The sequence below is a fragment of the Protopterus annectens genome, chromosome 5.part0 (assembly GCF_019279795.1).
Source record: "Protopterus annectens isolate FY-2018-M chromosome 5.part0, PAN1.0, whole genome shotgun sequence".
Classification (NCBI taxonomy): Eukaryota; Metazoa; Chordata; order Ceratodontiformes; family Protopteridae; genus Protopterus; species Protopterus annectens.
In genome coordinates, this window is record NC_056735.1 from 417,762,080 (window position 1) to 417,787,884 (window position 25,805).

General features: G+C 45.9%; 1 protein-coding gene across 1 annotated transcript in view; it reads left to right on the plus strand.

The window, feature by feature from the left end:
• EFHC2 (EF-hand domain containing 2) overlaps nt 1-25,805 on the plus strand; it is a 1,536,365-nt gene that overhangs the window by 1,039,844 nt on the left and 470,716 nt on the right. The gene's annotated exons all lie outside the window — the stretch shown is intronic.

Sequence of the window (25,805 nt, forward strand, 5' to 3'; positions counted from 1 at the left end):
TTAATAAAGTTGGTTAGATATTTCACTTTCTTTACTGTGGGTATATTGTATTTAATGTGGGAGAGTCTATGGTATTTAGTTAGTAGATAGCTGGGAGTTGAGTTGATGTTAATTTGACTAATAGGTAGTATAGAAGTGTATATTGCTGTCTGTTTTGGAGAGTAGTTAAAATGGTAGTATTATGGTTCTTCAAAGGAGGTCAGGATATAGGCATAGGTCAGGGCAGTTGATAGTATGGTTATGAGTATGGATTTGGTAATGTTTGATGTTAAGTTGTCTATCTCGCCTTCATTCTTGCTGGATGGGTTCGGAGCCGAACCTCGGCTCCGACTCGGCCACTCTAAAAGCTCGAGAGCTAGTTCCACCGGCTCGAGGCTCCCCTATATCCCACAATGCTAGGCGGTAACTCCTCAGATCTCGTTTGCCGCTATAGCGATCAAGGTGCTCTTCCAACTGGCTCTTCAGGTTAGTTGTTTTAAAACAAAGTTAACCAAGTTAGACCCCCTTTAAGTTAAGTTTTTCTGTATTAATTACTTTTAAGTAGTTTCTTTAACATTCCCTTGCAAATTCTTCCCCCTTTTTTCCAAGAACTTTCAGAGTTCTTCCCTTAGGCCTTTTGGCCCTGTCCCTCCCTTCCTAGTAGTTGGAGTGACTGTGTTTTTTCTGTAGGGTATAATTTAGTTTAATTTAGTTTAATTTCAATTGGTGTAATCTGTGTGTGTGTGAGTGTGAGTGATTACACTATCTTCTTTAGAAATGTCTAAAGAATCGAAGGTCTCAGGCTTTAAGAAGTGTGACTCGTGCTGTCAGAAGGTGTCTCTGACAGACGGTCACACTTCTTGTGTATACTGCCTGGGACCTTTGCACCTGCAGGACTCATGTGCTGTTTGCCATGGTTTCAGCCCTAGAGTCCTGCAGGAGCGAAAAAATAAATTTATTTTAAGGGGCTTATTGAAGCCTGAGGGTCCCCCGACTCAATCTTCGGGGAAACCCTCCAAGCCTACCAGACCGTCGGCTCCTGTATCTGAGTTGTCTTTGGGGGCTTCGAAGCCTGTTCAAACATCGGCTCCTGCTGGAGCCGATGATTCTCGAACACATGTTCCCACTTTTCCCTCGGCTCCGGCCGGAGCCGAGGTAGTCACTGCTGAGTCGGCTCCGATAAGGTTACCGGACCCGACTTCTAGAAAGAGGTCCAGGTCACCATCTATCGGCTCCGTTCATTCGGCTCCAGCATCTCCTTTGTTATCTGAACAGAGCCATAGATCTCACTCCTCTAGGTCGTCGAGACTGTCAGATCATGACCTTCAGAGGGTAGTGAGTCGACTTCTTAAGTCCGAGGCACTGGCCCAAATGCTTCAGAGCCCGACTCAACAGTCGATGGCTAATCCTGTCACTCAGAATGTTCCTCCTCTGACTCTCTTGAGTTCGGAGCCGGGGCAGCTCGGACCCGAGACTGTGGGTGCGTTGGAACCGATACCTTTGTCTTCGGTGCCGTCGTCTGCTCCGATGTCTTCTTTGGAAGAATCTTGGCGCCGGACTTCCCTCGTCGGCTCCGAGGGGGCGAGTGGCATCGGACCCTTGTCTGACCCCGCTCTCCCTCTTGGTGCTTCGGCGCTAGTGAGTTCGCCTCTGACATCGACCTTGGAGCCATCACTGTCGGTGCCGAGGGAGGTTTTCAGCTTTTCGGAGCGGAGACCTCTGGCTCTGCCTGACAGGGGTGCCTTCGAGGTAATGAGGAGCGTGTTGGAACCTGGTTCAACCCCACAGTCGGCTCCATCTGCCCTCCCTCCACGGTGCCTGCGGTGATTTCTTCTCACTCCCTCATTCCGGATCGTAGAGAGCCAGCTCCTCAAGTATCCTCAAGTATGGGGATCTCCTCCTCTTCCGAGGCCTCTCCTGACCCGGTAGGAGAGCCCCCTAGGAAGAGGCAGTGCAAGAGGAAGCACATCGACTTCCCTGAGTCTGTCACCTCTGACACTGATTTAGAGGATTCTGAAGGTTCCCCTCGTTCCCCCTCTGAAGATGTCTCATTTGCAGACATCCTCGAAATCTTAAAACAGAGGGGGAATTGGCCAGCTCTCAACCCTTCAGAGGATGAATCAGTGTATCTTGAGGCATTTGGTTCTCGCCCTTCCACCTCCTGGGTGTCCCCTCCCTTTGACCCCCTCATGGAAGTGGTGGCGAGGAAGGTCTGGACGGCTCCTGACTCAGTAGAACCCACCCCCAGGAGACCATCAAAATTTATCACTGCCCCCAAAGACAAAGAATTCTTGACCAAAGGCATCTCTGTTGATGCTATGGTGGTGGCTGCAGCCACCAAGAAGGAGCTTGCTGATCCTTCAGTGCCTGTTCATCCTCCTAACAAGGAGTCTAGGACTATGGACAGGTACGGGAAGCGGATGTTCTCGTCAGCGACCTTTTCTATGTGCTCGCTGAATTACCTGTGTCATTTCACTCATCTCCAGAGGGATTGCTCAAGGAAGCGAGTGAAATGTTAAAGGATCCAACAGCTGCGGGTTTTCAGGATAGGATGAACTCTCAGCTAGCGACCCTCAACTCAATAGCCAACTCCTCCATGCGCCTTCTTTCATACGCGGTGGATGGGGCGAGTAGAGCGGCAGGTACAGGTGTGGCGTTACGTCGGCACACCTGGATGTGGCTGTGTAACTTTGCAGACCCTTTCAAGGCATCCTTCACTAACTCCCCTTGTGATGGATCATCCCTCTTTGGTCCTCAAGTGAAGGAAACCCTGACTAGGTGCGAGACTGATGGCAAGACTCTCTCTGCCGTTGGAGTCCATTTTTTTACTCCTTCTAGGCCTTACCCCAAAGGCCAGAAGGGGGGAAAGATGTGGTTCCGCAAACAACCACAAGGAGTTTCGCCTGACGCACAGAGTCGGTTCCCCCCTAGAGGCAGAGGGGGGAACAATAATAATAGATGCCGTCCTAGAGGCAGAGGGGGCCCACAGAATCAGGGCAGTCGAGAATCATTCTCTGACAAGCCCTTTCAGCATCCCTGAGGTGTTGCCCGACTGTCCACCTTCGGAGGCAGTCGGGGGAAGATTATCTCTGTACCCAGAGGCCTGACTTTCCCTTACTCAAGACAAATGGGTACAGTCTATCATTTCCGAAGGCTACAAAATCCCTTTCTTTCGCATTCCAAAACAGTCTGGAAAATCCCTTCCAGACATTCCACCCAGTCAAAGGGAGCAAGCAGCATTAGAAGTTTCAAAGCTGCTAGCAAAAAGAGCTATTCAACCAGTTACAGCAGACCAACAAGGATCCGGAATCTACTCCAAATTCTTTTTGGTTCCAAAGAAAACAGGGGACTGGAGACCTATTTTGGATCTCAGCAACTTGAACAAGTTTGTCAAGAAAACAAAATTTCGGATGGTCACGCTGCAGTCCATTCTGCCCCTTCTGGGGTGGGACAACTGGATGTGCTCTATAGATCTCCAGGATGCATACTATCACATCAGAATGAACCGACGCTCCAGGAGATTTCTCCGCTTCAGGCTGGGAACCAGTCATTTTCAGTTCAGGGCCCTGCCCTTTGGTCTCACTACAGCCCCCCAAGTGTTTACCAACTGCATGGCAGTGGTCGCCTCTCAGCTGAGACAACAAGGATTCCAGGTGTTTCCATATTTAGATGACTGGCTCCTAACAGCCCCCACCAAGCATCTTCTCCTTCTTGCCAGAGACTACACCTTACACACATGTCAAACACTAGGCATTTCAATAAATTACGAAAAGTCTGTCTTGTTGCCTTGTCGTGTTATTACCTTCATAGGCGCATATCTAGACACAGTCAACATGTCAGCCAGACTCACAGAGCAGAGAATAGCAGACATACACAGACAAGTCTCTCTTGTCTTGCAGAGCAACAAAGTCAAAGCCAGACTGATCCTGAAGGTCTTAGGGATAATGGCAGCGGCCATCCCTCTTCTACCATTAGCTCGCTTCCATATGAGAATCTTGCAATGGATGCTCTTCACACAATGGTCTTTCCAATGACTTCCAATGTCCCATTCAGATAACACAATCGTGCAAGAATCATCTCTCTTGGTGGATCACATCTCCCCAGCTCTTCCTAGGGAGACCTTTTGTTCCTTCCCCTCCGGTTGCTACATTGACAACGGACGCCTCCCTGATCGGGTGGGGGGGCATTACCAGGGCAGGACGGTCCAAGGCATGTGGCAACCTTTCGAGTGCCACTTGCACATAAATGTCCTAGAGATGAGAGCAGTGCTTCTAGCGTTGCAAGCCTTACAAGACTCTCTTCCCAAGGGAACTCTAGCAATTCAGACAGACAATATGTCTGTAGTGTGGTACATCAACAAACAAGGCGGAACCCGATCTTACCCCCTATGTCGAGAGACACTCAGACTGTGGCAATGGGCGATTTCTTCTCAGTGGTTTCTGTTAGCAATGCACATTCCTGGGAAGTCCAATGTGATTGCGGACAAATTGAGCAGAGCTATTCTCATGCCTCACGAGTGGTCTCTGAAGAATTCAGTGTTGGAGAAAGTTTTTCAAAAGTGGGGCCGGCCTTGCTGCGACCTTTTTGCTACTCCCCAAAACAGCAAGTACGACGATTTCTTCACCCTCTTTCCCCAACCAGGCCACCCCAGCAGAGACGCTCTAGTCCACGATTGGCCCCGGGGACTTCTGTATGCCTTTCCTCCCTTCCCACTGATATCTCAACTAATTCAGAAAAGCCATCGCTCAGAAAGCTTCCATGATCCTCATTGCCCCTTACTGGCCTCGACAGGTTTGGTTCCCATTTCTTCACCGTTATCTGTTGGAGCAACCCTGGCATCTGGACCTAGTTCCAGACCTCCTGACCCATCAGTCGGGTCAGTTTCACCGCTCCCTCCCTTCTCTGAACCTCACAGCGTGGTTCCTCCAATTCCAACTTTAGCCAGGCTTCCTCTAATATCTCACTCAGTTCACAATATTTTGATAGCCTCTCATAAATCCTCCACTCAGAAGATTTATAATAGTACGTGGAAATGTTTTTCCTGTTGGGCACAGTCAAAGGTTATAGATCCTTTCACTGCTTCTGTTCAGTCTGTTTTGGATTTTCTAGCCGAACTTTTCCACTCAGGTTCGTCTCCATCCACCATCAAGGTTCAATTGGCGGCTATATCTAACTTTCATGTCGGTGTCTCAGAGTCTTCCATTATGTCTCACAAGCTCTGCAAAGCTTTTCTAAAGGGAGTTTTTCTCCTCAAACCACCTATCAGGGATCCTCCTCCTCAATGGGATCTCAACTTGGTTCTGGCATCCTTAATTCTTTCCCCCTTTGAACCCGCGGCTTCATGCTCAATGAAGTTACTGTCTTGGAAAACACTCTTTCTGGTAGCTATCACTTCAGCTTGAAGAGTCTCTGAACTCCATGCTCTGTGTAGTCGACCCCCTTATCTTTTGTTTCATAAGGATAGGGTATCTTTACATACCAACCCGTCCTTTTTGCCTAAGGTAGCTTCACCAGCAAATTTGAATCAAACCATTGATCTTCCAGTTTTCTTCCCTAACTATTCGAACAGATCAGAACAGAGATTACACTGCTTGGACGTTCATCACCAACTTAGGTACTATTTAGACAGGACCAAACAATCCAGAAAATCCGATCAACTGTTTGTGTCCTATGCAGAAAGTAGAATGGGCCTTCCAGTTTCTAAGGTGTCTCTCTCTAGATGGCTTACTTCGTTGATTACCCTTGTTTATGAGATCAGACATCAACAGCTGCCATCCAAACCCAGGGCTCATTCGACTAGAGCTTTAGCCATATCTATAGCTTTTCAAGACAGACTGTCTATTGATTCAATTTGTTCTGCAGCTACTTGGGCTTCTCCCCATACCTTCATATCTCATTATAAGTTGGACTTAGCATCTAGAAGCCGAGCCAACTTTGGTTCCACTGTACTCAAGAGTCTGTTCCGATAGGCCACCTGGGACAAGGTGCTAGGGACGCGGTCCCATCCAGCAAGAATGAAGGCGAGATAGACAACTTAACATTTAGAAGTTATGTACCTACCATAACGTTCCATGTTAGTTGTCTTCTTCTCGCCTTCTTTCTTGCGTCCCACCCTCCTTCCCCCTAGCCTGGACAGACCTACAGGAGATTGTCTTGTGACCTCTTTATCTTTCTTCCATGCTACCACCTCTATATATTCCTCTGTTAGGTTTAGGACACCTCACACTCATCCTTATAGAGGTGGGTTACCTTTCTCCACGTTATGGAGTTTTTTCTTGCTTGGCCTAGCTTTCAAACGAGATCTGAGGAGTTACCGCCTAGCATTGTGGGATATAGGGGTGCCTCGAGCCGGTGGAACTAGCTCTCGAGCTTTTAGAGTGGCCGGGTCGGAGCCGAGGTTCGGCTCCGAACCCATCCAGCAAGAAAGAAGGCGAGAAGAAGACAACTAACATGGAACGTTATGGTAGGTACATAACTTCTAATTTTTACTGTTAAAGGCATCTTTAGAGATTATGTATAAAAAGTTTTAGGAGTTGAGTAGAGATGTAGAAAGCAAGGAGATAATGAATGAGAAGAGTAAAGAGAGGAGAGAATAAATTGTTAGTGGCTGAAGGAAGAAGGGGTGTGGTAAGTTAAAATAAGGAGTGGCTAATAGAAGCAATAGATAACTGGGATGGGTGTGGATACTTTAGTAAATAGATTGGCGAGTAGGATTGGTAAGATGAGGGAGGGGTGTGGTAAGACAAGTATAAGGTTAGGACTACTGGGGGGTGGATGGGAATTGGGGGTAGGGTAGGGGAGCGGAGTGAGCCCACAGGGCGAACGGAGCAGGGTACAGCTGAGAGAGGCTGGGAGACAATCAGTTATACAGTGAGACTGTGTTCTATAGGCTAAGAGAAGGTAAGAATCACTTTCTATAATTACTTATTAAAAGACATAAAGGGGTAAGCATATAGAAAAGATGTATAGGAGAGAGAGAGGTAATAGTAAGGAGTTCTAACGCAGGAAAAGTAACTAGTTTAGAAAGTTAATTAAGGAGTTTTAGGACAGGAGTAGTAAAGGACAGTTGAACAAGCTTTCTAGTGTATGTATAATAAACACTAATAAGGTTACTTTCTTTCCTATTTTTCAGAGGGGGTTGAAGTTTATTAATAATAGACACTAATAAGGTTAATTCTTTACCTATCTGACAGAGGGAGGTAATAACACACAGTAAGGGTACTAGCAAGGATAACAGAGGAAGGCTGCACAACAGGGCTACAGGAGTTTGGCTAGCAGTAAGAAACAACTTTACATGGGCCTTTGTCCAGATTTTTGATGTTTCCAGGTTGAAAGGTATGCTTGTACATATTGTTTTTATGAAACAAAGCAGAAATTACTTGGTATTTAGCTGTCTCCAGTTTGGCAGAATACCTCTAATTTTGCATGTATTTTTAGTCAGTTCTCTATATTTTTTTGGTTTCTGGCAATGCACTGAGGATTGTAGTCACTAAATGACAAGATCTGAGTTTTAGAGGTTGCATCCTTTAGAAAATGCATCTTAATGTAAAAAAAAAGTATATTAGCTACTTTCTAAGTATGTAAAATAAATCAGTCTTTGATTTTGGACCTTTATATCACATACTTTGACTTTGTCCATGAGTCTTGTGCTATGAAGTTGAGAGGTATTATCTTTTATCACATCAAATGAGCTCTACACAGCTTGTCTGCTCAGTTCAAACAGTTGATTTAGTAAACTTTCCAAAATAGTAGATGTTTGAATGGTGACTGCTGCAGTAGCTGTTCCCTCCCTCCATCCCTTTTATTTTTATGTTTTTTGTTGCCAGGGTGTGGACATTGGATTTTACTTTTCAAGCATTGTCCTTTTTCAGGGCTATAGCCTCTGTCTTTCAGTTGGCGTTAAAGATCTGAAGGGTTTGGTACCTAGACTATTAATTTTCTACTGGTTAGCATGTGCCATAAGCTTTCTAGGCTCATAGAAGGTGCCCTTAAGCTTTGAAAACTGGTCAGCTCTTATATTCTGTGTAGGATATGACCCATTTAGCTAAGGCTACTGCAGCAGTGATCATTTGAACAACTAACAAATGTCTGAGTATATAAGATCAATATTTAAAGTATGTCCCCGATCTGGGTTTTTGTCACTGATTATTTTATGTGTTTGGCCCTGATTCTTTCACTAAAAGTTTGAAAAATATTATTTTTAGCACATTCAGATGAGATTTTTATTTTATTTTAAAATTGTTAACCAGGCTAGATCACTTACAAATGACCAGTTTCAGTCTCAGTCCTGGCAGGAGAAAGGAGATGTACATTTCAGCAAAAAACTGCAAAATTATAAAGCAATTATTTGGCAATTATATTTTTACATGACAAAGTGGCTGTGCTGGATGGGACGGGGGAATTTTTGTCAGTGTAGATAACTTACCATTTGTAGATTTACTCAGTGAACTATCTGGCTCTGCTGGATGAATGTGTAAAGTATGTTGGAATACTTAAGCTATTGTTTATATGAAACAAAGCAGAAATTACATGCCATTTTTCTCTCCCCAATTTTGCAGAATGCCATTGATTTTTCATATATTTTCAGTCTGTTACTAATAAGATGTGTAGTTTCTTGCAAAAGACTGAGGAATGTCATCACTAAATGTCAAAGATTTGCATTTCAGATGTTGTATCCTTTAGAAAATGCATGTTAATGTAAAAAAATAATGTTCTGTAGTCCTATCTCGCCTTCATTCTTACATATGGGATCAGAGACGATCCTCAGCTCCGATTCAGCCTATTTACAAGCTTGAAGTCTTCTAGTTGGCTCGTGGCTAGGCAGGTATCCCATGGTGCATCAGTACAATCCCCAGATCTCGTTTGCCACATCAACGAGTTTGGATGTGCTTCTTCTTGGCCATGGCTAAGTTTTTACACATTTTCTTCAAAAATTTGAATAAATCTTCTATTTTCAATTTTGATAGTGTTTTCTACCATTCTATAGCTCTAGTTAGTGTGGTATTTGCATTTAGATAGTTAGCGTTAGTAGAGCACCTTTTTGTGCAGTTTAAGTACAGTTGGCCGTTGGCCTTATAGTACTTTGTATCCTGTGTGCCAGTTATTAATCGTTGTTATAGTTGTTACAATATCATTATTAATATTAGTAATTTAGGCACCTTTTGCGCTTAGTTTAAGCTGTGTGTGCTTGCTTATATACTGTAAATAAGAGGGTTTTTTTTGCAGAGCCTCCACTTACTGATATTTTTTGTCAGTTGTGTTACAGACAGAACGAGGTTCTATTGACCTTGTTCTTTGTTTTTTTCCTGTTGTAGTGTGTGTGCAGGTCTTTCTACTTGTTTGTATCTCCCCCTAGGTCCGTTTTAGTTAAAGGACCTAATTTTCCTTTTTTTTCTACCCAGGCTAGGCCCGTTTAAGATAGAGGACCTAGTCCTCGTTATATTTCTTTTCCATTCCGGTAGGACTAGGCCTGTTTAAGTTAGAGGACCTAGTCCTCCCACTTCTTTCCTGTGTGTGTGTGTGTGTGTGTGTGTGTGTGTGTGTGTGTGTGTGTGTGTGTGTGTGTGTGTGTGTGTGTGAGTTCATCTTCTGTGAGATGTCTAAGGAAGGCAAAGACCATAAGCCATCTGCCTTTAAGAAATAAATAAAATGCTTACAGAAGATGTCCATAATGGATGGCCACAGTAACTGCATTTACTGTCTTGAGGCCATCCACTTACAAGAAACATGCTTATTTTGCCACTCTTTTAGTGCTAGGGTGTTGCAAAAAAGAAAAAATAAGCTCATTCTAAAAAGTCTCTTAAAGCCTTCTTTTGAGGGAGACCTGGCTAGCTCTTCCTCTTCTGCTAGATCCCAGGGATCTAAAAAGGAAAAGTCCAAATCCTCTAAGAGGCCCTCCCTGGCACCAGGTGGTGTTTCGGAGCCACCCCTTAAAACTACTAAGCATGACAAAATTACTGTCTCATTGGCTCCACTGAGTTTGGAGCCAATCAAGAGTGTTACTACTGTGATTACAGGGTCAGCACCAAGTAGTTCGGAGCCGACCAGTGAGAGTATTCAACTGAGCTGGTCTATGAACCCTTTACCTGTCTCACCTACATTGAAGTCATCTATACTGGAAAGATCCCACTCTCCTACTCTGTCCTCCATATCTTCCAGGAGTTTATCAGAAGAAGATGTGGAGAGGGTAGTGCTGAGACTGCTGAAGTCATCTGCCTTACCTAAATTGCTGTTGGATCCGACCCAGTCATTTCCAGGGCCACTTGAGTCCGTCCCCCCTTTGGTGATTCCTCCTCTGAGCCATGCTGGTCTTTCGGAGCCAGAGCATTTAGTACCACTGGTGGAACCCTCAGTTCCAGCTCCCCCTAAGGTGGTTTCAGATCTGAGTTCTGCTCCGATACTCTCGGTGCTGTCCGTGGTGTCTAGGAGCTGAAGCTCCCTGGTCGGCCCCGACAGAGATGCCTGGAACCGAACCTTTTCGGTTCCAAGCCTGCCTCTTGCCACGTCAGCAAGGGTGAGCTTGGACCCTACGTCTATCTGTGAGCCAATAGCTCTTGAACCGATGGCATCCTCGGTCTCCTTGGAGCTGAGCAGGTCTTCAGAGCCAGAGAGGTCGGCATGCGAGATAATGAGGAGCGTGCTGTCCCAATCATCAGCTCCTACCAGGGGTACCTACACTCTTCACCCAAGGGCACCTACTTCTGTCTCAGCTCCTACTCTCTCTCTGAACAGCAGAGACCCACAGCCTCAGGAGCCACCTGCTGGTGGTCCCCACTCTTCTGAGACCTCCCCGGAATATCCTTCTGAGGAGCCCCCACGAAAGAGAACATGCAAGAGGAAGCATGTAGAATCCTAGGATTAGTCTTTTACTTCAGACACTGACCTCGAGGAGTCAGAAGGGTCCCCCAAGTCATCCTCTGATGATGTCTCCTTTGTAGACATCTTGGAAATCCTCAAGCAGAGATGCGGCTGTCCCACTGTCACCCCTTCTGATGAGGAGTCAGTGTACATGAAGGCTTTCAGGTCTCAACCTTCAGCCTCTTGGATGTCTCTACCCTTCGATGAACTAATGGAGCTAGTTAGTTGGAAGGTGTGGGATACTCCTTATGCCATGGAGCCACTCCCCAGGAGACCAAATAAGTTTCTTTCTGCACCCAGAGAAAAGGAATTTTTGTCTAAAGGTGTTCCCGTAGATACCATGGTGGTGACGGCAGCCACTAAGAAGGAGCTAGCAGAAATTTCTTCTTCTTCTGTTCATCCGCCGAATAAGGAGTCTTGAATGATGGACAGATACGGGAAGTGTATCTTTTCTTCAGTGGCATTTACTCTTAGATCGCTGAACTACCTTACACACTTCACGAGTCTTCAGAGAGATCTCCTTAAGGAGTTAGGAGATTCTCTACAAGGTACATGTACTGAGGGAGTCCCTGACAAGATGTCTGCCCAGTTGTCTACCTTGAATTTTATTGTCAACTCATCCATGAGGCTTATCTCGTATGCAGCCGATGGAGCGAGTAGAGCAGCGGGTTCAGGAATTTCCCTAAGATGCCATTCCTGGATGCGTTTGTGTAATTTTGCGGAAGCATTCAAGTCTACCTTTACCAACTCCCCTTTGACGGTTCTTCATTGTTTGGACCCAAGGTAAGGGACACCCTCACCCGGGGTGCGAGTTAGAAGGTAAAACACACTCTGCCATGGGACTATGTTTTACTGTCCCCTCTAGACCATATCCTAATGGTCAGAGGGGTGGTAAAAGGTTGTTCAAGAAGTCCCATAGGTTTTTCCAAGATGCACAGGGTGACTCTTCCTTCCTTCAGTGGAGGAGGAAATGGTAGACGTCACCTTAGAGGCAGGGGCAGACTGCAAAACCAGGGAGGCCGCGATTCATTTCGGGGCCGGCCTTACCAGCGCTCCTGATGTGAGGCCAGACTGTGCTTCTCTGGAGTATGTCAGGGGTTGCATTTCTTTGTATCCAGACGCCTGGCTAAGTATCACTCAAGACAAATGGGTACAAAGAATTATTACCAGAGGTTATGTCATACCCTTTTCTCTTCCACCTTACATTCCCAAGAGGATCCCGGATGTTCCACCCTATCACAGGGATCAGGCAACTGTGGAGATCAACAAGTTGCTGGCAGAAAGAGTCATCCAAACCGTCCCAGCAGACCAAATAGGATCCGGAACTTACTCCAGATTCTTTTTAGTGCCAAAACATACAGGGGACTTGGAGGCCCATGTTGGACCTCAGCAGATTGAACGAATCAGTAAAGAAGGACAAGTTCCAGATGGTGAAACTGCAGTCTATACTCCTGTTATTGGGGAAAGACACTTGGATGTGCTCAATAGACCTCCAAGATGCTTAATACCACATAAAAATGGACAGGGAAGAGTCATCTACACTTCCGGCTGGGAGCCAGTCATTACCAGTTTTGTGCTCTGCCTTTTGGTCTCACCACAACCCCTAGGATGGTCACCAAGTGTATGGCAGTAGTGACAGCTCACCTGAGATGTTGAGGATTCCGGGTGTTTCCATATCTGGACAACTTGCTCTTGACCGCCCCCACCAGGCATCTACTTCTTCAGACCAGGGACGCTACCGTTCAACTTTGTGCCCACTTGGGGATTTCTATCAATTGGGAAAAATCTGCCTTATTGCCCTCTCAATCTGTGAATTTGTGCATTTTCTGGTGGCAACACACATTCCAGGGACAACCAACGTGATAGCCAGAAGCTCAGCCGGGCAATCTTGATGCTTCACGAGTGGTCTCTGAGACAGGAATTAGCGGAGCAGATTTTCCGCAGATGGGGACAGCCTTGCTGCAATCTATTTGGCAGCCTGATCAATGCCAAATGCAGCAGCTACTTCTCCTTCATCCCCCCTCTAGGGGACTCACCGAGAGATGCATTCATTCACAATTGGCCCCTGGGTCTCTTTTATACTTTTCCCCCCTTTCCTGTCATACCCAAGGTTATTCAGAAAGTGAAATGGCTGAGAAGAAAACTGATCGTCATTTCTCCTTACTGGCCTCGTCAGGTTTGGTTCCCCTTTCTCGGGCCTCTTCTCCTAGATAATCCTTGGATTCTGGACCCACTGCCAGATCTCTTGACGCACATGTCAGGCTCACTTCATCCTGCTTTACACACCCTCAGTTTGACAACTTGGCTGCTCCAGTTCCATCCCTAGTCAGGCTTCACGACTTCTCACCCTCTGTGACTCATATCCTAACGTTCTGTCATAAACCCTCCACTAGGAGACTATATTCCAGTAAATGGAGGAAATTCTCTGTCTGGGCTGAGAAAAAGAATGTTGACCCTTATACCACCCCCATTCCTGTGGTTTTGGAATTCCTGTCTGAGCTTTTCCACCAGGAATCTGTGGCTGCCACTATCAGGGTTCAATTGGCAGCGATTTCTAATTTTCATCTAGGCATACAAGATTCTAATCTGATGTCACATAGGCTGTGCAAAACCTTCCTCAAAGGTGCCACTTTGTTAAGACCCCCATTTCAAGAACCTGTTGCTTCATGAGATTTGAATTTTGTGCTATCCAGATTGATGTCTCCGCCCATTGAGCCTTCTCATTCATCAAATTTGAAATTTTTGTCTTGGAAGACTTTGTTTCTGGTGGCTATCACATTTGTCAGACGGGTGTCAGAGTTACAAGCATTATCTGTAAAACCCCCTTATCTGATTTTTCACAAAGACAGAGTATCTCTTTGTACTAATCCCTCCTTTGTCCCCAAGGTCTGTTCCCATTACACTTTGAACCAGTCCATAGAACTTCCAGTGTTCTTTCCAAATCATTCCAACGCAGCAGAATACAGGTTTCAGCAGTTGGATGTCTCTAGACAATTACGTTTTTATTTGCACTGGACGAAGGAATTCAGAAAATCAGATTAACTATTTCCTTCACCGAATCCAGGTCAGGTTTACCAGTTTCCAAAGTGACCCTCTCAAATTGGATTTCTAGTTGTATAGCTTACATTTACACCTCTAAGGGTAGACCTTTACCTTTCAAAATCAAGGCTCATTCTACGATATCTCAGTCTACCTCTGTAGCCTTTCAAGCCAGGGTCCCTTTTGATAATATTTGTGCAGCAGTGGCTTGGGCTACCCCTCACACATTAATTACTCATTACAAATTGGATTTAATCTCCAGGGGTAGAGCATCTTGTCATTCCATGATACTCAGGAGTATTTTTCCTTGAGCCACCCAAGAATAAGTTGCTAGGGACGCTGTCCCATATGTAAGAATGAAGACGAGATAGGACTACAGAAAATAAAGAAGTTATGTACTCATCATAACATTCCATGTTTGTAGTCCATCTCGCCCTTCTCTTCTTGTATAAATGTTCAGGCAAAACTTTCACTGATACTGTCATTGGTAAGGGAAGGTAGCAGAAAAATTGAGAGGTCTTTCTCAGCCTTGTCTTTGGAAGAAAAAGAGGATTTTTGCATATTGTTATATATAACAGACTATGCACCCTATAGTCTCATGCTCACAGAATGACAGCACTTCTTCCCACTCCTCCTTTAAATATATGAGTGAATATTAATGGTGGCCTTCAAGTGACCCTTTGTCTCTTTAAAATGAGACACTAAGAGATGATGAGAATGTAGTAGTCTAGCTGATCTGTCCCACCTCCTTTTATATCTTTAAAGATTATTCAAATTCTCAGCATTCTGACACTATGGTTATACCCCTGCACAAAATGTCAGCTCTTTCAGGAGACTCAGCATAGTGTCAGAATGCTGAGAATTTGAAAGAAATAATAGCAGGTCCATCTCTGATTTATATGGTTAATTAAGAGATGGACCTGCTATTATTTCTTTCGCTCCTGGAAAGTATTAAAAGAAAGCTTTCCCTTTGACTTCATTTCCTTTTGATAATGAGTCAAGAATTGTTGACAAATATGAAATATTTTTTTCTTTTCATTTCTGATAACTTCTCTGTCAGATATAAAATTACTTAGTTCGTATTGTGACATGGCAAAAGCTCCATGCCAGTTGCATGAAAAAAATATTGCTTTACTAGAAGGAAATGCAAAAGAAAACAATGGAAAAAAAAACAGACTGCCACTTCTGATAATCCTAGAGTATCACATGTGTTAAAAAAATGCTTATGATACAGTAGGTGGTACACCAGTACCATCTGTTACTAGGGTTATATTTCAGATACTTGTGGCTGCAAACAAAATTCTGTGAAGAAAATGTTAAGGCTGTGTTGCTTGATATACTTGCTAGTCAAACTATGAAAAGAAAGAAAAACAAAAGTCGTCAAACAGTGATTACTTTCATGCCCACCTTAAAATCAGAGAAGTTTCATAGCTAGCAAGCAACCTTTCTAAAGAAAACAGTCACTTACAGAGACCTTATGGCAGAGGCCAATACCACAAGCCAGAGTCCCACCCCAGGTAGCTCTTCAACTGAAGAGTGAAGAGGAAAAAAAAGCACTTCCTTGTAATAAGCCAATCATTGCATTCTAGAGATTTGATTATTATAATTACAGCTACACCCCCGCAGCCAGCACTTCCATTGAAGAGCAAAAAAAACAAACAAACCCCCCCCAAAAAAATCGCTACAATGTGTTTACAGTTATTACAGTTCCATCCACACCTCCCCCAACTAGGTCTTCACCTGGAAAAAAAAAAGCAATTCTTTATGATAACCCAATGGCTACATTATAACCATTGGATAATTACATTTGCATCCACACTCACCCCAGCTACCTCTTCCACTGAAGAGAAAAAAAAATACTTCACTATAATAACCTGATCGCTACATTATACAGGGTGATAGATGGCTGATCGTGTCCTCCCAACATTTTGTGCATGGGTTGATGGTTGCCCCTCTTGCACTGTCTAGCTAAGCTTCGCCTTATGGAAGTAGACAGTCTGATTCATCATCATTAGCTTCATGTAAAACAAAATCAGCAAAAAAGATTCTATTAATCACAGCCTGTATCCTACATTATTCACTTCTCCACCCATACCCAAGGAAAGTAGCTTTCCCCTCCTATCCTATAAACTGTGAAAATATTGCATCTGATGTTGTAAATCTTTATTTATTCTTTACTGATAGGACTTCGGTTCCGCCCCTCAGAATCGACACGGCCATTTCCAAGCTTGCGCCAGCCAAAAAAATCTCAGCTAAAATCTACCCATAATGCCCTTCTCATAGTCTTTTCTGATCTTGTTTGCCACGTTCCTCGTCAGACGTGCCTAGCCTCTCTCTCTCTCAAAGCTAAGTGGAAAATTTGTGTTTTTATTTGCAGTCTTCTCTCAAAACTTTGTCCTTTTTAGTCAGTTTCGCCCTTTTCTTCCCTCGCCTGTAACCTGCTTCTAATTCCTACCCTCTACCTTTGGTAGTTAATTGTTTACCATCGTTGGTACTGTCCCTCCCTCCTGCCTTTGGTACGCCCTCCTTTTACCACTTGTGGTATTTCTAAATACCATCGTTGATATTCTCTCCTTTCCCTCTTTATCTTCTCAAAAAAAAACAAAAAAAAAACAAACAAACTCCCTTTTCTTTCCTTTGCTGTTGTTTCCTTCTGGATAGCTCTTTGTTGTCAGTACTATGTCAGACAAAGTTAAGTTGGGGTGTAAACAGTGCGACAAGTGTTGGTGAAAGATGCCCAACTCGGACAGTCACGCTTGCTGCGTTTACTGTTTGGGCGTGGACCATATAAATGCTACTTGTGACATCTGCTCCAGTTTTAGCAATCGCACTCTAGCAGAGCGCAAAAACAAGGTCATTTTGAAAGGATAAGTCAAAATGCCATTTTCAGAGGCTGTCTCTGGGTTGGAGGTCTCACCACCTCCTAAAACCAAGAAACACAAGGAAAACTGAGCCACTCGGTGAAAGATCTGACTCTCCTTCAGCAGCCTTCTATAGATCCACCAGGAGCCTTTCTGAACAAGATGTAGTGTGGGTTGTGGACCAGCTTCTGGCAGCTAAGCGATTCCCCACCCCAGCTTGACCTTCTGTCCCCTTTGGCTCGGAACCCTTCACAGCATACTCACTTGTTTATAATCCTCCGGCCTCTACCCAGGCCTTTGAGATCTCAGTACCGATGACCACCCCGGTGCATACTGTCTCGGCTCTGACTGCAGAGTTTCTCCTGTTGGAACTGTCCTCCCTTGCTGTGTCAACGCCATTGGAGCCAGTACACTCTCGGAACAGTGTTTGGACTGTCGGCACCTTGGTACCTAGCCTGGCGCTTATTTTTTTGCTGCCGCCGTCTATGTCCACAGCCCCGATGGCTTCCAGTCCTCTTGGAGCTCCTCACCTGGAGGCGGGCACCTCAGGGTGCAGTGTGACCCTGGTTCTGAGGTTGTCCTTCTCAGATGTCCTTCAAGGATGCATCTGCAGTCCTAACATATGGGTTATCCTGCCTCAGGCAGCCCTTCGGTCGGCCGGATTCCAAAGTCTGGGTCTGGCCTCGGCTGATGTCGCACTTCACCCGATGTCATAGCTGCTGTGAATTGGGTATAAAGGCATCAGCCGACGCCATTTTCCTCAGTCTTTCTTGCCGCGCGGTGCCCGAAGCAGAAGCTGTTCGCAAGTGCCGGTCAGTCAGATCCAGAGATTTCTACTACCGAAGACTTCTAAAAAGCTAAGTACCCCGTTGGGGACTCTTTCTTGCCTCAGCCGATGTCAGAAAAAGTAAACAATTGTTTAACTTGTGGGAAACAAATACCTCATAAGGATTTCCACTCTTACTGCCTTCCTTGCTTAGGCCCAGACCACGACGTATCAGCTTGTCTAGCCTGTGCTTCCTTCAACCGACGGACACTTAGACGTCGGTCGGAGTTTGCAGAGGAGTTTTTTGGTCCCGCTTTTGCTTACAAAATGCCGTCGGAGACTCCGACTTCACAATTAGCTAAAAAGCGTAAGGAAAAGGACCGACACTCGCGGTCCGCGGTTTTGGCCGAAACCACGGTTAAGCCAACTGCGAGTGTCTCAGTTTCGGCTGAAACCGAGTCCTCGGTTCTTCCTTCGGCCGAAAGCTTGCCTCCGACAGCCGAGGCCTCACACAGCATGGCTGAATCTGCTACTGAAATTTCTCCTGCTGTAGCAGGCACCCAGGATTTATCAGATACTATTCCTTTAGACATATCTACTCCTGCACGTGGAGCTGCTAGGCCCCCTGCATCTATGTCTATCAAGGCTTTTTCTAGGGCTAAAGCAGCTAAATCTTCTAAGGCCTTGCCTGCTAAAACCCCCTCACACAGGCCTACCTCTAGTTCCCAAATGCTCAGCCTGGCTGAGGATCTCATTTCTTTGATCAGGGGATCCCAACCTCACCCAGACAGGGCCTCTCAACCCCCTCCAGAGAAGAGGCCTAGAGCAGAGCCCCCGGATCCAGTTTCTACAGACTATTCCTCAGATGATTCAGAAAACTCAAATCCTCCAGAAGGCCCTTATTCTCCATATGAGGATTCTGATGCAGAAGACTCCATTCCTTCTGCCTCTCCTCCTGAGGAATTTTCTTTTGGGGAAACCTTACATGCTATGAGAGAGCAATTTCAATGGCAGGGCCAGGATTTTTCAGATTCAAGGAAAAGGCTAAGGACCTTTTTACATTTACCACAGCATAGGCCTTTAGCCATTCCTCCAGTACTAACAGTTGTGGATGATGCATTTAATGATGCCTGTACTGCTCCTGACTCTCTTCCCCGGCCCCTGCTAAGCCCGACAGATATTACAGGGTCCCGGACACACACTTTCACTTGTATAAGGCTCCTATTGCAGATCCTGAAACCATTTCACAGGGCCCCAAAGCTGTAGCAGCTGCCTCTGCCAAAAACCCCCTCCCCTCTGAAAGAGAATCTAGAGCATTAGAGAGATGGGGTAAAAAAGTTCATACTTCTGCTACTCTTTCGGCTAGGGCCTTAAACTGTCAATTCCACATGATTCAGTATCAGGAATTTTTGTTAGACCAGCTAAATAAAAAACTGTCCTCTCCTGAACCTATAGACTGTAAGTCCCTTCAGGATTTGGTACATAACATTCAGCAGGTCAGTAATCATTCCTTAAAATGCGGCTGTGATGCACTGGAGGCTTCCTTTAGATCAGCTATGACTGGAACAGTGATCAGAAGGCATGCATGGTTAAAAGAGCAATCCTTACCAGACCATGTAAAGTCAAAGCTCCTAGATGTTCCCATGGAGAAACAAAGTTTGTTTGGCTCCCCTGCACAGCAAGTGCTAAAGAAGGTGGAAGAAAAAGCAAAATCTGTCCAAACAGTCAAGGGTTTCTTACAGGTCCAGCCTCCGAGGTTTAGTAGAAATTGGCCTTCGAAGAATTGGTCCTTTCCAGACTCCTCCAGAGCACAGAGAGGCAGAAATAGGCGCCCAAGAGGCAGAGGTCAATCCAGAGGTGCCTACAGGGGACGTCAGTGGCAGCCTAACAACCAGAGAAGTACTGCCACAGATCCAGCTACTACCACTTCCACAGGACAGACACAATGACTTGACTCTGATACCGCCTACCAGGGAACAACTGGAAGCACCCTTAGGCGGAAAGCTAGCCTTATTTTCCGTAAACTGGCATTACATTGTTCCAAAATTCAAAATGCTGACCCTACAGCAACTTCTTCCCATGCTGGGCAAGGAGTCTTGGCCGGTAACTCTAGATCTCAAGGAGGCATACCTGCATGTCCCTATACGACCAGATTGCAGAAGATACCTCAGATTTCTTGCAGGATCAGAGCATTATCAATTCTCAGCATTGCCCTTTGGCTTATCTACTGCGCCCAGAGTATTCACGAAATACCTGGCATCAGTAATTGCTCATTGCAGGCTTCAGGGAATTCAGATTTATCCATACCTGGATGACTGCCTAATACAAGCGGACAACAAGACCAAATTAACAAAAGATTTGGAAAAGGTTATACAACTACTGCAAGCCCTGGGATACACAGTCAACATGAAAAAGTCAAGGCTGGTACCATCCCAAAGGATAACATTTTTGGGTGCAGAACTGGACACTTCAAATCAGATGGCATTTCTCACAGCAGAAAAGCAAAAGCAAATACCACTCTATTTCATGGCATTAACAACACAGAACCAGCTTACAGCAAGGAAAGTCCTGCAAGCCCTGGGTTACATGGCATCCTGCATAATATTGATTCCACATGCCAGGCTGCATATGAGGAAGTTGCAATGGTACCTAAGGAATATATGGTCTCAACACAAGCACAGTCTAGAAGCCCAGATTCCAATAATTCCATGCCTGAAACAAGAATTCCTGTGGTGGGCTCAGGCCTGTCAGTTGAACAGAGGACTGCCTTTCCACAAACCTCGCCCAAGCCAGACTATCACCACGGACGCCTCAGACCTAGGCTGGGGTGCATACATGGTGGACAAGTGTATACAAGGCCTATGGACACAAGACCAGCTGAACCTACACATAAATCAAAAAGAGATGCTGGCAGTGAAACAGGCAATTCAGACATTCAGACCGTTTCTTCAACAGGGTCATTTGCTGATAAGGATGGACAACACCACAGTCATGTGGTATATCAACAAACAGGGAGGCACACACTCATATCCTCTATGCCGGATGGCAATGGATCTGTGGAATGTGGCCCTGAACCTCAACATTCAGCTCCAGGCCATATTTGTGCCAGGAAAAGAAAATATACTAGCAGACACCTTAAGCAGAACTACCACGGATGCCCACGAATGGATGCTGCATCCAGACATCTTCAAATCCATTACAAAGAAATGGGGACTACCAGAAATAGACCTGTTCGCATCCCCACACAACCACCAATTGAGGAAATTCTGCACAAGGACATACCACCCACTGGCTTGGAAGGTGGACTCCCTATCCTTCAGTTGGGAAAACCTGACAGCATATGCATTCCCACCTCTTCCTTTGATGCACAAAGTGCTACTGAAGATCAAAGAAGATCACCCAAGGATCATTCTGATAGCTCCAGACTGGCCGAGGCAGCATTGGTACCCGCTACTGAGGAGTATGTCTCGGACACACGCATGGCCTCTACCTCTAGTTCCTTTACTGCTAACACAGAACAACTTCAAGATCCTACATCCAAACTTGAAAACACTGCAGCTAGCTGCTTGGAATATTACATAAAACAAAATAACCCAGATTTATCTCAGAGGGTTAAAGACATTATCCTGGAGGCTCGCAGACCCTCCACAAGGAAGACTTATTCAGCCAAATGGAAAAGATACCTCATTTGGAGTGCAGCAAAAGGAGAAAATGTATCATTAGCAAACATAGCTAACATCCTGGAATATTTAGCAGAACTTTTCCACAATGGCCTGTCTTACTCCTCCATTAAGATTCATGCATCAGCAATTTCAGCAGAATACAACATGGATCCTCCAGTCTTCTCTCATCCTCTACTCAGGCAGTTTCTGAGAGGAATTAAAAATGTAAAACCTCCAAGGAAGCCACCTTTGCCTACATGGGACCTTAACTTTGTGCTGGAAAAGTTAACACTTCCCCTTCGAACCAGCAGCAACAGCAGAATTACAGTTCTTATCTTGGAAAACTGCTTTCCTGCTTGCAATCACTTCAGCAAGAAGGGTTTCTGAATTACAGGCATTAATGGCAGTACAGCCCTTCCTTATCTTCCATCAGGATAGAGTGTCCTTGAGAACTAACCCTACTTTTATGCCAAAGGTGGTCTCCAGGGTATCATTGAACCAAGCAATCCACCTACCAACATTCTTCCCCAACCCACAGAACAGGGGGGAAAGACTACTACATACCTTGGATGTGCACAGGCAATTGCGCTACTATCTGGACAGAACCAAGAACAATAGAAAAACTGACCAGCTTCTGGTAGCATACGCAACAGGAATGGAAGGAAAAGCAATTTCAAAACAGACAATCTCAAAATGGATAGGAAATTGCATTAGATTTTGTTACTCTTTTCATGGAAAGACAACTCCAGAAAACATCAGACCTCACTCCACAAGGACTACAGCCACTATTACAGCTTTCTTATGAGGAGTGGCTACCAAAGACATTTTAGAAGCTGCTACTTGGAGCTCCGTGCATACATTTGCCAAGCATTATAATCTACCTTTATACTCCAGATCCCGAGCAGGTTTTGCAACTGCTGTTTTACAAGGGATCTTAACTACACCATAATCATCTTAGTGCCTCCTCCCCCAGTTTGGCTATGGTATTCTACCCATATGTTAGGACTGCAGATGCATCCTTGAAGGACATAGTACAGTTTTGTACCTACCATAAATGTAGATGTCCGAGAGGTATGCATCTGCAGTCAGGATTACCCACCCTCCTTCCCCTCTGTGGTACTCCTAGGGTATTTGCCCATCTTGTAGCTAGCTGGGGGAATCTATTATGGTGTATTTGTTTGTATATATGTATATACATGTTTATTTTTGTTTGCTCTCTACTGTTTGGAATCATTTGCATTTATCCAAATTTAGCCTTCCTAGATGGCACCTGGCATCTGGGGCTAGAAACACTGAGGAAAATGGCGTCGGCTGATGCCTTTATACCCAATTCACAGCAGCTATGACGTCGGGTGAAGTGCGACATCAGCCGAGGCCAGACCCAGACTTTGGAATCCGGCCGGCCGAAGGGCTGCCTGAGGCAGGACAACCCATATGTTAGGACTGCAGATGCATACCTCTCGGACATCTACATTTATGGTAGGTACAAAACTGTACTTTCTGGGCTCCCATCCCTCCTCGGGCGGGCCTGCTTTCCAGGTAATGGAGAGGGTCCTTGTCTCCACAGGCTTGCAGTCAGCACCAATGGCATTGACACCAGTCCCCCCCCAGCATGCAGCTATCCCAACCCCTACTTTGGGATCCTGGGCACGGGAGCCACAAGACCTCCCTTTGAAGGGAACCCCTTCTCCAGAGTCCTCCTCAGAAGATCCCACTGGGAAGCCACCCCGGAAGAAATGGTGCAAGAGGAAGCACATTGATTCCCCTGAGGAATCTATCCCTGAGGACACCGATTGCAATGAGGGAGAAGGGTCCCCACGCTCTCCCCTAGACAACGTCTCATTTGGAGGCATTCTCAAAATCCTCAAGCAGTAGGGAGACTGGATGTCCTCTAACCCTTCTTCTGAGGAATCTCTGTTCTTGCAGGCCTTCTGTGCCCAGCCATCTACTTCCTGGGTGAAGCCACCTGCAGATGAGCTTATAAAGCTGTTCATGCAGTGTGCCTGGAAGGCCCTGGACAATGTAGAACCTGTCCCCCGGAGGCCAGACAAAATTCTATCCACCCCCCAAAGACCAGCCCAACTGGTCCAAGCAGTTGACGGTTGGATTCCATGGTGGTGGCGGCGGCCACCAAGAGGGAACTGACAGAAGATAGTTCCAATGTCCATCCTCCGAACAGGGAGTCTCGGGCCATGGACAGACTAGGGAAGTGGACCTATGCTTCAGCGACCTTTGCCATTTGGTCGCTGAACTATCTGGCACACTTCACTCACCTCCAAAGAGACCCAATTTCAGAAATGTCCTCCTCTTTGGTGGAGCTACTGCCTGATGAGCTGCGTGACACTGTTGCCTTGCAGCTAGCTACTCTTGAATCTATCTCAAACTCCTCTATGCATTTGATATCTCACACCACCGAGGGGCAGCTTGAGCTGCCCCATCAGGCATTGTCATGAGACGTCATGCCTAGATGCGTTTGTGTGATTTCACAGACCCCTTTAAATTTTCCTTCATCAACGCCCCTGTCGAAGAATCTGCACTTTTTGGTCCCAAAGTACGAGACACACTAGCAAGAAGTGAGAAAGACAGAAAGACCTTGTCTGCTGTGGGCATACATTTTTCCACCCCCCAGAGGTCCTACTCCAGGAACCAGAGGGGAGGGAAATTGTGGTTCAACAAATCCCAAGGATCTTTTCGTGACACTCGTGGTGAGCAATCCCCCCCGGGGCAGAGGGTGAAACTCATCTGGAAGATGCCCCTTTTGGAGTAGAGCGGGTCTGTGTAACCAGGTTGCTGGAGATTCCTTCTCGGGCCGACCCTATCAGCACTCCTGAGCAGCGGCCCGATTGCTTTCCTCTGGAAGCAGTCGGGGGTCATTTTTCTCTGCACCTACCAGCCTGGCAACTTACTACTACTGATACTTGGGTGCAGAGAATAATATCCAGAGGCTACCAGATACCATTCGATTTAACTCCCAGATCCGTCAAACGAATCCCCGATGTACCACCCAATCAGAGGGAGGTAGCAGCCTTAGAAATAGAAAAGCTGCTAAGAAAAAGAGTCATCCACGCAGTCCCACCAGACCAGAGAGGATCTGGGTTTTACTCAAGGTTCTTTTTAGTGCCAGAAAAGACAGGGGACTGGAGACCAATCCTGGATCTCAGCCTACTGAGCAAATTTATCAAACCTTAAAAATTCCAGATGGTCACGGTACAGTCCATTCTCCCCTTTCTAGGGAAGGACAACTGGATGTGCTCTATAGATCTCCAGGACACGAATTACCACATAAAGATGGAACAGCACTGCTGGAGATTTCTCCACTTCCGGCTGGGAGCCGTTCATTACCAGTTCAGGGCACTGCCATTTGGTCTCTCAACAGCTCCCCGAGTGTTCACCAAATGTATGGCAGTTGTAGTAGATCGTCTTTCAACTACAAGGATTCCAGGTGTTTCCGTATCTAGACGATTGGCTCCGTACCGCCTCGACCAGGAATCTTCTAACCCACAGCCTCTCTTACACTCAAGGCCTTGCTCTCCGCTTGGGGATTACGATCAACAAGGACAAATCTCAAATGATCCCAACAAAAGCACTGGAATTCATTGGAGCGGCCTTCGACACAACATCCTGTCACAGGCTTTTGAAAATAAGACACCAGATCCAAGCCCTTCTTCCACAGACATTTGTACCAGCACACCTTGTGCTGCAACTCTTAGGCTCCATGGCAGCCACCATTACCCTAGTACCACTGGCGAAGTTGCACATGAGAATATTACAGTGGCTCCTTTCTTCACAATGGTCGATCTTAACACACCCACTCGACCACATGATACACCGTAGAAACATTTTGCAAGAAAGAAATGCTATGGTGGGTGAAGTCAGAACCGAATCTTTGGTGTCAACCGTTCTGTCTCCCCCAACCCAGGGCCACAGAGACCATGGATGCTTCCCTGTTGGGGGGGGGGGGGGCATTTCCAGGAAAAGATGGTCCAAGGCACCTGGTCCCCCATGGAGGTCAATTTGCACATAAATGTCCTGGAACTTAGGGCAGTTCTCTTACCGTTGCAAGTGTTCCATACATCCCTCCCTTCTGGGACCATTGCAGTTCAATCGGACAACATGTCAGTCGTCTGGTATATCAACAAACAAGGTGGAACCAGGTCTTACCCCCTGTGTTGGGAAGCCATGAGGGTTTGACACTCGGCAGTAGCTTCCAACCGCTTTCCTATAGCAACGCACATTCCCGGGAGTTCCAACTTTATTGCGGACAACCTGAGCAGGAACATCCTGATGCCTCATGAGTGGTTCCTTGATCCTCTAATAGCGGATCGGATCTTCCACCACTGGGACAGGCCTTGCTGTGATCTGTTTGCTTCCCCTTTAAACAACAAATGCAGAAGCTACTTTGCCCTGATCCCCCCTTAGGGGGAATCACCGAGGGATGGTCTAATGCATGATTGGCCCACAGGTCTACTGTATGCCTTTCCCCCATTTCTCCTCATCCTGAAATTCCTCCAGAAAGCTCAAAGGCTGGGAAGCAAGGTGATCCTCATTGCCCCTTATTGGCCCCGTCAAGCCTGGTTTCCTTTCCTATGGCCTCATCAGCTTCACAGCCCTTGAATCCTGGATCAATTTCAAGGTCTGCTG